We start from the raw sequence: 12,635 nt of genomic DNA on the forward strand, positions 1-12,635 counted from the left end.
CATACGTCGAAAACGTAAGAAATCTTAAGCATTTGTTGGTAGTACTGCAGTTGATTTGTGTGGTGAATTACATACTCTAGATCGGGTATTGCCAAGAGAGAGGTGCTCATGTGAAAATGCTCGGGAGTGAACACGTCCAGCTCGATTGGATCCTCTGACAATAGAGTAAGTAGCCGAGATTTAGGTGTAAAGCGTAGTCATGTCGTTGGCCCAGAACTCGAATGAGTGACATGTTTGCCGTGGCAGCCTCCCAGTTCATGGCAGCCTCCCAGGGGCCACCGAAGTTAGGTGCATGCGACGAAATAAACTTTCACATGATACCATGCTGGGATGTTTCATTGGTGATTTCAGCTGACGTAGGCGAAACATTAAGCAAGTCGTATATCTCTCAAAGATGGTTGCTGGCACCCTGGAAGTTGAGGCCGTAATTCGAGTATATATCGGCAGGTAGATCTCGACGAGATACAAACCGTCGCCAGACGCATATGAATGCGGCAGTATAGTAAGATCTCCTGTTAGATCGAAGTAAACGGCATTTGTGGTAAAGTGCATCAAAAAGACAAAGTATCCCTTCTGGAATACTGCTTTACGAAGGTAAACCGAGCCACGTTTTCAGAACGATGTGCAATGGCGAATGAACAACTGACACGGCTGATCAAAACTACTCTAAAGTGAGTGATGTGCTACGTGCGCGTTACGGGGGCACTCTCGAGTCCTTCGAATCGCGCAGAGGATTGCGGCAAGCTGATGTACTGTCCTGTATGTTATTTAACGTCGCTATTGAAGGTGTGGCTAGCGGCGCGGACATTGAAACTAGAGGAACGATCATCAGCAAGAGTAGCCAACACTTAGCGTTCGCAGACGGCCTCGATATCATTACTAGAAACCTTGGAATGGCGGAGGCAATTTACGCCAGAACAAAAACAGAGGCAAGGAGGATGGTCAACGTCGACAATAATACGAGTAAGGAAATTCAACGACGCAGCCAAACTGGTCAAGCCTACTTTTCCCTCCGCAAGATACTTCGATCATAGAGCATACACCGCAACGCAAAGCTTACGATGTACAAAACGCTAACCAGACCGATAGTCCTCTTCGTACTTGAGACAGTAACTATGCTTACCGAGGACAAGACGTGCATTATTTGAATGAAAGCTCTATTTTTGGCAGCGTACAAACGGAGAGTGGCGTAGGCGTATAAACCACGAGTGGCGAAAGTTGGGAGATTACGGGTGGACTGACCACGTTGCAATTCCAGGACTTTCGTTTGCATCGAAATAACCTCGACCTAGCCGACGACATTGTCTTGCTCGCACAACGCCGAAACGATATGCAGAGCAAGTTAGATGACCTATTTGAGAGCCCCCAGACAGCAGATCTCACAGTCGATGTAGCAAAAACTAAGTCTATGGTACCCAAGCAGCACACTTTTAGCATTTTGAGTTGCAGCAACTTATCTATGACTGAAATTAGTCGTATTTCGGTTGTTACAACTGTTTTCTAACAACTGTGCTACCAGGGTAGTGAACACTGACAATTCTACCAACTTCACAGTAGCGGGACGACAAGTTGAACAGGTAGACGCCTTTCAATATCTTGGTAAACAGACAACGTCCGATGGTGGTACCAAGACTGATATAACCACACGGATCAGGAAGGCCAGGGTGCCTTTGCTCAAACCAGATCACTCTACGTACGAATACCCGAATCTTTAATTCAAACGTTAAAACTGTACTGCTGTATGCCTGCAAAACGTGGTGCATCTCAGCGGAGACAACGCAAAAACTGCAGGTATTCATTAACCGGTGCCTGCGATGTATGATTCGTGCTTGGCGGCCTGATAACTGGATATCCAACGAGGAACTCCATCGTCGATGTCATCAACGGCCGATAGCAACAGCCCTTCGTAATGCACCTTCCAAAGCAATGTTGAATAGCAGGTTAAAGAGTGCATCCCCTTGATTCAGTCTATCCAACGCGTTGGATCGTCACGAAAGCAGCTGCAACGTCACGAAAGCAGCTGAGGTCTCACCTGCTATTCTAACGCATGATTTGGATCCGTCCAGCGTCGCACGAATCAGCGTAACTAGTTTGGTTGGAAAACCATGTTCTAGCATTATCTGCCACAGCTCATTTCGTTTAACTGAATCGTACGCCGCTTTAAAGTCCACAAACAGATGGTGTGTCTGCAAGTTGTACTCCCGGAACTTGTCTAGCAACTGATGCAGGGTAAACATCTGATCCGTCGTGGAGCGACCCTCACGAAAGCCACCTTGGTACTCGCCGATGAAGGACTCCGCTAACGGTCTCAGTCTGCAGAACAGGATACGGGAAAGCACCTTGTAGGCAAAATTGAGCAATGTAATTCCTCGATAATTTTTACACCCCAGTCGTTGCCTCTTTTTGCAAATTAGGCAATTGAGGCCATCCAACCACTCCTCCGGCATTTGTTCTTCCTCCCAGATCCTGACAATGATCCGGTGGATTGCTTCGTACAGCCGCTCGCTCCCCGCTTTTAGAAGTTCAGCCGGGATACCGTCCTTCCGAGCAGCTTTACCGTTTTTCAGCTCACTGATTGCCTTTTTAACCTCCTCCTGTGTTGGTGGCTCCACAGCTTGACCATCGCTTACAATTCCTATCCTGTCCCTGCTGATCTCCGCATTTACCTCTCCATTCAATAGTGTCTGAAAGTGCTCCTTCCACCTGGCTGCTACCGCCGTTTTGTCGGTAAGCAGATTGCTAGCACTATCATTGCATATCACAGGCATGGCAAAATTTCTGCGTCTTACAGTTTTAGAGAAACTTCGTGTGTCGTTGCTGGCGAATCGCTCCTCTGCGCCGGTGAGCATGTGCTCCTCGTACTCGCGTTTCTTTAGACGATAGATTCTTTTTTCCACAGCTCTAGTCTCTCTGTATCTCTCTCTGTTTAGACGCGTTGCCGCAGTGAGCATGCGACTCCTGGCCTGGTTCTTTTCATCTGTCACTCTCTGGCATTCGGCATCAAACCAGCTGCTACGCTGTCTTCCACGCGTCGTGCCTGCCACCTGTCTCGCTGCTGTTTGGACGGCGCCATGGATGTTCCCCCACAGCCCATTTATATCATCTCTTTCTACCTGCTGTTCTGCGATTCGTTGGTCAAGCTTCCTGACGTACCACCACTGTCACGCCGTCTGCCGTTAACCGCTGGATGTTGAAACGCAGTGTCCTCTCAGTGCGAGCTTTCGCCGTGTTCGACAGCCTTACGCGAATCAAATTCCCTAGCAGATAGTGGTCAGAGTCGATATTTGGTCCCCGAAAAGACCGTACATCGATAACATCCAAAAAGTGTCGACCATCAAGCAAGACATGATCGATCTGAGAGCTAGAGTCTCCATTTGGATGCCTCCAGCAGTGTTTCCGAATATTCAAACGTGGAAAGTGGATGCTACATATGGCCATTTTTCTTGCCGCGGCAAAATTTATGAGCCTCAAACGGTTATCCTTCGACAGATGAAGGCTATGTCTTTCAATGACTGGACGGAAGAATTCCTCCCTCCCGATCTGCGCATTTGCATCTCCGATGATGATTTTCACGTCGTGTTCTGGCCACTCTCCATAGCCGTAAAACTCATCCTTAGCGTCATCGGATTTATCATTTGTTGGTACGTATAAGGTAATTGGGCTGTAGTTGAAGAATTTGCCCTTAATCCTCAACACGCATATAAGATCATCTACGGGCCTCCACCGGATAACTCGTTGCTTTTGTTTTCCCAACACTACGAAACCGACTCCATGTTCTGCTTTTTTACCGCCACTGTAGTAGATGTGGTACTTGAAAGAAGTGCCTGCGATAGGGTCTACTGCACAGAACTCCCTTTCTCCGGAATTTGGCCTTCCTGAATAGCAGCGATCTCCACTCCGAGTTGATGCAGTTCTCGAGCAAACAAATCAGCCCGGGCCGGTTCATGGAGAGTTCGGACATTCCAGGTACCAAGTTTCAAATCATTATCCCAAAATCGTTTCTTTATCCCTGCTGTGTCCTATACCGACTGTTCCGTCCTGAATTTCTTTCTTCGTTATTCGTGGTAATTAAGTTTTTCGGTATACTACCTAACCGGGGTCGCGATACCTACATCCCGCTGATGGGTTTACATTCTTAGGTATAGCTTGCGGGATACAGCATTTCATATTCAGCCGCCCGTTCCGAGACAGACGATTTGTGAGCCGCCCCTCACCTGGAGAACAGGCGTTCTAATTCGCACCTCCTAGCTTAGCTGTTCCAGTAAGTACATGAAGCATTTCCGGGTAAGGCCATCGACCGTCATCATTTGACTTAAATCTGCGTGGAGGCGGTAGGTGGGAGCTTGAGAGACCCAGAGCTATATTGGACGCTCCTTCCAGGTAACTCTCTCCATTTCAAACCCAAAAATGGTCAATAGACCACTATAATTCGGAACGGCTCAAATTGGCAATGGACATCGCTTTGCCCCAGTATTGTTGACCAAGCCCATTCCTTTTGCTCAGGTGTGTGTCCCATTCTGTTGGAGGTTTTACGAGGCTTTCTTCCCCAGCAGAATTTCGTTCGCCGCGAAAAATCTCTTCCACTCTTTGCAGGAGTGCTATCCGTCTCCATCCGAGTGGATTATTTTCGGTCATCGTTCTGCACTGGTTTTGCGTCATCTTAGAATATTCGACGATCTTTTCAGCAGCGGTAACTGGTTGCAACTGGTTTAGATTAAAACCAAAACGTCCAAATCTTTTTTCAGACCACTAGAAAGCTGTACCAGTCAAATAGATAAAAGAACTAGTTGTGAGCTTTAATCCAAAACTGTTCAACAGTTTTGGAAAAAAGTACCTTAAAGTACACATTTTTCCCCTACTCGAGATGATAAGAAAAAAACACGTTCTCAACGAAGGGAGCGTAAGTTGTATACAACTTCGACATTGTTGATCTAATTTGATTGCGTCAATGCGGATTAGTAGTTCCCAAGTCCAAAATTTCGCACGGCTGCCTCCTCAACAAAATACTTGGTAAGGCAGGTTTGAAAAACGAAAGATTCGTGACATTAGTTTAGGCAGAAGTCATGTCACATCATGTTGGGGACATTACGATTTACCCAATCATTATAAGAGCCAAGACGTTCGAACCAGCAGTAAATCACGCTTGACCCCAGCAAAGTTGTCCACGAAACAATTTGTAACATGATTGAGCAACACATAGTGAGTATAGTTAATCGACAAGTCACCTTTGGTGACTTGCCATCACACATATAATGGCGTTTTATTCGAATTCCGAAAATTATAGGTTCAGAAAAATGATCCTGATGTTTATTACAGTCCATAAACATAAGGATCAACCTCCCCGTTGAACGGTAACCATTGACGACCATTCATGGTAAACTGATAGCGTGAAAAAGAGGCTTTACGCACAGGCCGGCTTGCTGCTAGGCAGTTCACTTGGAAATCCATTGATTTATAGATGAGTTTCCCGTTTGGTTTATGACTTTCGGAAGCTCCATCGGATTTAATTGGCTTTTCGGACGTTTCTATACCGTAGGACACTGAACTGAGGCTACGGATTCATTCGGAATCAGCAACAGACTCCTACATCATATGTTTGTGGGGAGTTTTATTCGAAGAAAAATCCATTTCTAGTACCTAGTAGACTGGTGTGTTGTTTAGGAAATCGAAATCTCAGTGAAGGGCATTGCATTTCCATAACGATGGAAGCCAGATATGAGACACACACACGCACGCTTCGCATGTGCCTGATATGAATTCTGTTTGGAGGTCTATTTTCCTTCGAGATGAAGATGAAGCCAATCAAATGGTCTTTTATTGCGTCGGAACAATGAATCAAACTCAAGCACAGACATAACAGCAGATGGAGCGTTTTATAGCAATTTCGGCAATGACGAGCTGTATCTTTTTACGCTTGTGTGAAACCGATTGAACCGAAAATTCTGTTCGTTTGTTTGATAGAAATCTAAATGTTAAAGTAAAAGAACGGTGTCTGTTCTAGTGTGTGTCACGTCAGTTGATTTCATTTTTAACAGCACTCATCGTAAATTATCGTAAATTCGGACTTATCAATCCTTTTTCGAGTTCAAGCAACTGGAAATTGTCAAGCGTTAAATTTTGTGGAGTTGAAAGTTGATAATTCATTGTACAAAAGTCGAATAGCATTGTTGAAGCAATAGATGATGGTAAGCTGCTCGAATATTAAATGAGGCACCAGCGTTGCGTTTGTATCGGAAAATGTAAAACACATCCTTTCATTTGGACACCTCATCAAAGAGCAGAATGGTTGTTTAATGAATACTTTTTCTGTACTGGGACTAGGACACGCTATGAAAACACTGCTCTGCTGATCAAACGATTTTCAATATTCGGCTGATCCTGTACGTAAATTATGTTAAAACCAATTAAAAAATTAATCACTACTGTTCCAGACAGCATTTTACTTCTGATTCTCTTATTTGTCCAAAGTCAACAGGTGATTCCACATTCATAACAGCGCCAAAATCATTAATTAAAAATGTAATTCTACGAAATATTGTTCTCTGCTGCACACGTGTCGAGTTTCTTACGGCGCGAATTTGATTTCCATCACATTACTGTTGAATTTCGATCATAAAGAGCACGCTAATTAATAGAGCTGGCGTATCTTCTCACTGGAATTTAAATATTCAACTGCTGGAATTCATTATTTTAATTTTTCACAATTGAACATTCTTTTGAAAAATTTCCTTTCGTATAGAAAAACAGATTTGCAGTCTCGACGACATCCTGGGCGACATTCATGTGACATTAAGCATTCAATAGATTCAGTTGACGATGCGTGTTGTGTGGGAATAAAATAAAAAAATAAAATTCAGGACATGTTGCCCTATCTTGTATCGAATGCTATACATTCTAAATGTCATTTGAGGACATCCGGAGCGACGAGCTTCATAAATCCATGGTCCAACATGGCTTCCGCTCAATCAAGCATCGATATTACGATTACAATTGAACACCGACACCGACACAGGACAGGCGTCTCATTAGCAGAGAAGTTCGTCTTACGCTCAAGTGAAATCTGCATGGCATTGAGCAATCCAGACGAACACAATCTTTTTTCTCACACCACCACCACCACCACCGCATGTCCACCCACCTTCAGCACCAACATCAGCAACGCTTTGGTGGGTTGGTTATGAATTCCGACACCGCGAATAAAGTGAAATTTATTCGCCTCAAGTATTCCGACGAACAGAAGAAGTTGACAATGTCAAATTCGATCTCGCGCAAATCCTTCCTTTCCTCAGCTCGTTCACTCTACGCGAGCTTTGATGATGATGATGATGATGATGACGATGCCTTTATCGGTTTGAAATCTTTGAAAAATCATTAAAACAGCTCTTCCAATGGATTTTGTTTAAGATGATAAATTTCAATAAGCAGACGAGAATCAGGACAATCTACGTACCCTTGCGCCCCATTACAGTGTTTCTGGAATAGCAATTTGAGTACTACTTCACACTCTTCAAGCGAGACTAAGGCAGAGTAAAGGTTAACCGCCTTCTGATGATAAAATGACATGATGCAGGGAACTTATCCCACGGAAATTGCTATTGATTTTTCAGTTTACGCTTTCGAATTTTCCAAGCGATGCAAATAGTACTACCCGAGTAGAATACTGTAACAACCAGGAATCTTCTTCCATCTTCTACGGGCACCTAACAACTTATAAAAAAAACATTATACTGGAGGACCTTTTTTGTGTTTCATATCTCACAACTCGGGGAGCGCATACATCTTAAAAGATTTAAAGCCGAAACGTGGCTTCCCTTTTCGAGGACACTTCTCGAAAGTCACGAAACATTTCAATTAATTTGCTCAGTCGTGTACGACGACGTGGCGGGCACGCAATTGCGAAATGAATTCAACTGCATGACATTGCTTGCTGCTTGGTGCCAAGCTGCCATCCAGAAAACCGACCAAAACGATGCTACCTACGTTGAGCCTGTGTTCTAGTGAGGAGAATCAACAAAATGTAAATTGCTCGTTTGAAAATGAACGTCGAAACTGCAACCATAGCTTGGTGCCCGATTTCACCTGTTGCCGCCATCTGATATGATGTACCTACCTACATTTTATTTGCTTTAGATTTTAGCCGTCTTGTTTGCCTATTTCGTTATACCCTGAGGACTGCATAAAGCATTACACGATTTCAATTAGTGAGTTTGACTTTACCAGTTTTACTGCAATTTCGGAACTGTTTTAGATTTGTTTATTCAATTATTAAGAGGTACTGAGGTAAATTTAAATGAAATGAGGCCAATTGAAGTCTTTACGATAAGGTTTATACTAGTTCACCGAATCAAATTAATATTTCCTGAATAATCAGACGATAAATTGCAATTTATTCCCTTTTTGTGTCAGAACTTCATAAACAGGTGCAAAGCAAAGCAAGTTGTTCCATTGAGAGGAGAAATATATTCACCCGATAACCTAGGGCTGCACACGATTGATTGGGGCTCCTTCCAGGAGCGAAAGGTCGATGAAAGGGTTGAAAATTGATTGAGTTTTGTATTACAATGTAGTCTGCAAAACGTAACTGGAAGTAAATTGCTGTAACTGGAAGTAAAATGTAATGGTCTTTATTTATCTACAAAATGCGAAACGTTTTTAAAAGTTGAGGGTCGACGTAAATCAAATATAAAAACAATTATAAATTACAACGAAGCCAATAAACTCTCGAGTTGCAGAACCTAGAAGGAAAATATATCTGGTATATCCGAGTGCAACTAAAATACACTGCCACAAGAATCTACACGTAAAATATTTTCACCTTTGTTATACTATAGCAAAATTTCAAAATTTGGACGAAAACGCGAAATTAATCCGGATCTCAGAGAGCCGAGTCATATCTCAAGTAACAATTCTAAAGCCACTTGGTTCTATTTGAATTTTATTTAGGTATTATTGCAGTATTAATCATTACCTCTGGATTTATTATGGTATTACGCAATACCAAGATACGAGTCGAAAAACACTTATAGCTAACTATAATACCATAATAAAACTGGTAATAAATCAAATTTACTGTAGCTGCTTATATTACCACGATAAAACTATTTGACTATTATAAACTTACCATACGACTGGTGTAGCAATACAATATGGCGCACCACCTGTTCTTGCACTAGAACTACGCCATAAGCCGAAAAAATAGATGCCATCGCTTAATGGGCTGGAAATACCCTCCCGTGCCCTATGTGAAGAATTAGAGCAACTATTTCAACCTAATGACACGCGCAAGTTTTACGAGAAGGCGAACAATCTCTTAAGGGCTACACCACGAAACCCGACATGTTTAGGGACGAGGGAGATAATCTAATCACAAACGAGCGCGAGGTGGTCGATAGGTGGAAGCAGTTCTTTGATGAACACCTCAATGCCGTGGTTAACCTAGGAGTGCCCAAGGACGATAATAATGTCCCAATCCTTGATCTCTAAGAAATCAAACGAGAAATCGGGTTGCTGGAGACCAACCAGCGGCTGGTGCTGGTATAAACAAGACTGAGAAGCGCTGGCAACGGCTCTACACTGGCTATGTTCTATAATTTGGGAGGAGGAGCAGCTACTAAAGGAATAGATGGAAGGAGTGGTTTGTCCCAGCTACAAAAAGGGTAATCCGCTTGACTGCTGCAGCAATCGCGGTATAACGCTGCTAAACACCGCTAACAAGGTACTCTCTCCGATCCTGTTACGCCGGCTGTCACGGATAGCACAAGGTTATGTAGGTTTTGTAGAATTACCAGGCGGGCTTCACGGGTCTCGTGGATCTACGGACCAAATTTTTGACATACGACAGAACTTGCAAAAATGCTAGGAGCACAACATGCCCATTTATCACATCTTTATTGATTTCAAGCAGCATATGATACAGTCGATCGAGACTAGCTATGGCAGATAATACATGATAATACGGGTTTCCGGATAAACTGACGCAACTGAGCAGAGCTACATTGAATCGAGTGATGTGTTCCGGGCGTATATCGGGGACACTCTCGAGTCTCTTTGAGACACGGCGAGGGTTGAGACAAGGTGACGGTTTATCCGGCATGCTGTTCAACATCGCTCTTGAGGGGATGATCCGATGAGCGGGCATCGAAACGAGAGGCACGATTTCCTCCTAAGTCGTGTAGATTATTTTAATATCATAGCCAGGAACTTTGCGACGGCGGAGGCAATCTACGCCAGACTGAAAGCGGAGTCAAGGAGGATCAGACTAAAAGTAAATGCGTCGAAGACCAAATACATGAAAGGAAGAGGCGGACGCTAACCGTTGACGGCGACGAACTTGAAGTGATAGACGAATGTATTTGAACGGAAGGTGCAGTTAAAAATTCGAAATCTCAAAACTCATCAAAAATCAAAATCAACTGTGAATCATGTCAACTTGATCCTATGCAGAAAAAACTCACGCGTGAGTTTTTCTGTTTTCATAGCAAGAAGCACTAAACTCACACATATTTCTTCCCGCTTGATCATATTCTGCTTTGCTTCAACTGCTACCCGGAGCTATACACCTATACATACAAATTCGTTGTTGAATAGCATAGGCATTCTCTCGTGCGATACGTAACTGTGACTGAGCGTAAGAGAATGAATCTCTAAATAAATCGTAAAGTTAAACTAAAACACACATTTAAACTACATGTTTATCTAATTCTTATTGGGCTTTTTACTTTCGAGTTAAGAAAATGTCGATTCCCGCGAAGGAAAAATGTAAATTCTGCCAATTGGTTTGCCATCTTCATTCATGAATGTGTGCTAGCTTTTTTCGCAGCTGATGTTTTCTCTGGCGGTTAATTCTCTTTCGCTCTCTGGTTCGTTGTATCAAATGCCAGCTGTGGAAGAAGTAAGCAAAATTCTCACAGCTGAATTTGGTTCACATCACATAGCAACAGAGGCATCGCATATAATAGCAAGAGAAATACACATGTGAGTTCGGTGCTTCTAATCAAAGTTGAAATTTCTTGAGCTTGAAATGTCATTGAACTTTTTGCTGCTATGAATTTTTCAACACTGGGAAGGTATTGCGGCGATACTTCGCGGAGTACAAAATGAAAGCGGAGAGCTACAGGCACTGCTTGTAGTGCTTCCCATCGTGCATCTGGCAAAAGTCGGTAAGCTACGGTAGGCCGTACACTTCTTCTTCTTCTTCTTCTTCTTCTTCAGCAGCATAGAGCCGGGGTGGCTCGTGCTGTTTCAAGCACTCGTCTCCATTCAACTCGGTCTTGGGCCACTCGTCGCCAATTTCCTAGTCGCCTCAGAAGTCGCAAATCACTTTCGACCTGGTCGAGCCATCGTGCACGTTGGGCCCCCCTGTTCTTGGTGCCGGTGGGGTTGTTGAAGAGGACTATTTTCGTCGCACAGTCGTCCGGCATCCTTACGACGTGTCCGGCCCACCGTAACCTGCTAACTTTCGCTAGATGTACGATGGGAGTCTCCCCAAGCAGTGCCTGTAGCTCGTGATTCATACGCCTCCGCCACTCTCCGCTTTCAGTTTGTACTCCGCCAAATATCGTCCGCAGCACTTTCCGCTCAAACACGGCAAGGGCGCGTATGTCCTCCGTAAGCAGCGTCACGGCTTCAAGTCCATAAAGAACTACCGGTCTAATAATGATTTTGTACATTGTTAGCTTCGTGCGGCGGCGTATGCTTCCTGATCTTAGCGTTTTACGAAGGGCAAAGAAGGCCCGATTTCCCGCTTGGATGCGCCGCTGGATCTCCTTACTAGTGTTGTTGTCCGCGGTCACCAGCGAGCCCAAATACACGAACTCTTCTGCCACTTCTAGTTCGTCGCCGTCAACGGTTACCGTCCGTGGGAGGCGCGCATTTGTTTCCTTTGAGCCTCTTTCTTTCATGTATTTGGTCTTCGACGCATTTATTTTTAGCCCAATTCTCCTAGACTCCGCTTTCAGTCTGGCGTAGATTGCCTCCGCCGTCGCAAAGTTCCTGGAAATGATATCGAAGTCATCTGCAAAGCCTAGAAGTTGGTTACTCTTAGTAAAAATCGTGCCTCTCGTTTCGATGCCCGCTCGTCGGATCACCCCCTCAAGAGCGATGTTAAACAGCATGCAGGATAGACTGTCACCTTGTCTGAACCCTCGTCGCGTCTCGAAGGGACTCGAGAGTGTCCCAGAGATGCGTACGAAACACATCACTCGATCCAATGTAGCTCTGATCAGTCGCATCAGTTTGTCCGGAAAACCGTATTCGTGCATTATCTGCCATAGCATGTCTCGATCGACTGTATCGTATGCTGCTTTGAAATCAATAAAGATGTGATGCGTGGGCACGTTGTACTCCCGACATTTCTGCAAGATCTGTCGGATAGTAAAAATTTGGTCCGTAGTTGCGCGAGCCCCCATGAAACCCGCCTGATAATTTCCTACGAAACCTTGTGCTATCGGTGACAGCCGACGTAACAGGATCTGGGAGAGTACCTTGTAGGCGGCGTTTACCAGCGTAATACCATGATAGTTGCAGCAGTCTAGCCGATCACCCTTTTTGTAGATGGGACAAACCACTCCTTCCATCCATTCCTCCGGTAGCTTTTCCTCCTCCCAAATCCTCGAAATAACCCAATGTAGAGCCTT

Source organism: Sabethes cyaneus, chromosome 1 (assembly GCF_943734655.1).
Source record: "Sabethes cyaneus chromosome 1, idSabCyanKW18_F2, whole genome shotgun sequence".
NCBI classification, from domain to species: Eukaryota; Metazoa; Arthropoda; class Insecta; order Diptera; family Culicidae; genus Sabethes; species Sabethes cyaneus.